This window comes from Lissotriton vulgaris, chromosome 8, assembly GCF_964263255.1.
Source record: "Lissotriton vulgaris chromosome 8, aLisVul1.2, whole genome shotgun sequence".
NCBI lineage: Eukaryota > Metazoa > Chordata > Amphibia > Caudata > Salamandridae > Lissotriton > Lissotriton vulgaris.
In genome coordinates this window covers 1,538,385,459-1,538,388,319 of record NC_141696.1, presented here as the reverse complement: position 1 = coordinate 1,538,388,319, position 2,861 = coordinate 1,538,385,459, and positions in this window count along the sequence as shown.

The window sequence follows — 2,861 nt, the reverse complement described above, 5'->3', positions numbered from 1 at the left end:
TTTTCCTTCAATGAATTTTCCCAAACACAGTACCATGATGAGCCAAAGCAGGAGGAAAAATACACCTAGACCAAACCAGAACTCTAGCCAAGGGGAAATTAAGTAGATTTCCTTCAGTTGATGAAAGAGTTCCGTTGCTTTTTCTTTAAAAGACTTTTTTGTTTCTGGCATCACTTCGGGGTTGTTAAAATCTTCAGAGAAGTTGTCGAAGTTGATGAAATAACCAGAGGCAGTTCTGTCAATTGATGGGATTGTTTTTTCAATCTGTCTCTCGGTAGCACTTTCTGATGCCACATTAGTGTAGACTGGTGTTGTTTCTTGACGAACTGTTTCAATCTGTGTTTCAAGAGGCACGAGTTCCATGGCATTATTGCATAGTCCTTCATTGTGCACTGCAGGCTGATCGAATGTGATGAGTCTTTCAGTTTGAACCTCTTGGATTGTTGCAAGTTTGGGTATTCTGTTGTTTCTTGGGAGTCCACTGGGCCTACTGTTGATTATAGGCCACATGCTTGTGGTTTAACCAGATCGATAGACACGACTCTGTTCTCCTTTTTACCAGCAAGGGGCGGTAGCACAACTGATCTTGTTCCGGTGACTGCTAAGACAGGTACTGCTTTTCTGTAAGAAGGCCCAAATTCCTTCTTAACCGCGATCTTTTCTCTGACTAGATCCCCAATCTTTGGAATCCAGACAGGCCTTGCTGGGGGTGTTGCGGGTGGTGCCTCGTCAGTGGTACTTGGCTGTTGCTTTAATTTTACGTTGCTTAATGATTTTCTTGTTTCATTCAGTTCCTGTAAAACAGCCAAACGATCTTTTACATCAAAGTGCGTTGTTTCTTCTTGTACCACTGACATCTGACTATCGAGGTCCTGAACTCGCATTCTAATTCCGAACAATAGTTCGTATGGGCTGAAACCTTTTAGAGAATTTCTTGGCATGTTGTTAAGACTAGTCTGGACACTTATTAAATGTTTGACCCACCCAGCGCCTGAACCTAATACCTTCGCTGTTATAGATTGCTTTATGCCCCGGTTTTTTCTTTCTACCACACTTTTCCCTTCCGGGGTATGACGGACAAGAATACCGCAACCCAATTCCCATGCTAGCCATGGCCTCCTTATAGGCTCGAGAGCTGAAAGCAGGACCCTGGTCAGAATGGAACGTGGTAATTGCGTATATGCCGATATGGACTCGCAAATCTTTTATAACCGTTCTAGCGTCAGCCGAGCGCTGGAGGCCTCATTTTTTAAGTGCTTTTCGTCTTAATGGTGTACACTGGGACGCGCTTCTCTTCTTTGATTGCGCAGATAGACCGCCTTATGCTGTCTAGAAGGGATCCTGAAACTACACTGGCCTGTTCGTTTCTGCGATCTCGGTTGCAGTTTTCACATTTTTGAGCAAAACATTGAATATCTATACTCATTCCTGGCCACCAGTACTCTGATTGTAATTCTTTCAGAGAGGCTTTGATTGTTTGGTGTCTCAGACCCAACCCCATGTGTGCTTCCAGTAAGAGGAAGCCCCTCCTGCTCCTGTTTGGAATTACTCTGTCCCCCACTCCAGGGATTCGAGCAAAAGGAACGGAGTTTGCATCGATTATGTATGCATAATTGAGTGGATAGTTTACGGGTAGTGCTGCACAGTCGCCTTTTACGGTCGTTTTTACTGCCAGCATGGTTTCCCCGTCTATGTACTTATCTGTACGCTTTTTTGTGGCTACGGAAGCCGGGTTAGTTGCTTCCGCTTTGGCTGTATTAGCCAATGAATTCCCTGCAACGTGAACGCCATCACGTTGAAGACTCTGTGCGTGAATCACGTGAGTCTTTTGTAGTTCTTTGTATAAAAGAGCTACCTCGTTCCAGAGCAATTTATGCTTTATTGTGGCACCTGTGTCATCTTTGTAGTCGTTTTTGATCCAACTCTGCAGTTTATTGTTGTAAGAGTTGACGCAAAAATGAGAATCGCACACTATAAGTGTCGGGAATTCGCGTTCTGCATTTTCGAGCGCCATCTTTAAAGATCTGATTTCAGTTCTCTGAACCGAACAGTTTCTTACAGATTCAGTTTTTGTTACTTTCGGTCTGAATTTACCGCACAGCCAACGACCTTTAATGATCGCACATGCTGCATCGTAGGATTTTCTCTCTACGTTGAAATGCTGTACAAAGCTATCTGTATAGATTATACAGGCATATTGAGGGAGAGGCAGAATTTCGATTGGCAGAGGATATTCTTCTTCATATTCTAAATCATTCAGTTCTTCAAATTGCGGGGCGAAATAGTATTTCACATCTTCCGCTCCTAGAGAATCTATACACTGTATCCATTTCGGATCCAGTGACACTGTAGGCAGGTTTACTGGGCTGAATAGCGCCTCGAAGGCGGATTCCGCTGTAAGGATATTAATCCGTTTGCCGTGTGCTAGTTCTCGTTCATTTGCTAATGCGATTTGCACTGCGTTCACAGTTCTTTCTGTGCGACTGAATGTTTTTTCTGCTTGTGTGTACAAGTGAGATTTAATCGAAATTGGTACCTTTTCACCCTCATTAGAGGTTAGGTATGTGAATCCGCATCTTCCTGGGATGACTCGGATTACAAGATCACGTGTGTTGTCACGTGTATCTAATTTTGTTTTTGCTAACATGTCTGTTTGCAGTGATCTCAAAATTTCTGTGTGTTTTTGAGTCCAATTGATTTGTTTTAAATCAGGTTTTATTAGTTCGTAGAGAGGTTTAACCCTCTCTGCGTAATTTAGTATGTAAGTCCTTCCGAAATTCAGAAAACCTAGTATTGATTGTAAATTCTTCAGCGTTTTTGGACCTTGGAGTACAGCGCACTTCTCTAAGAAGTTGTCCGCT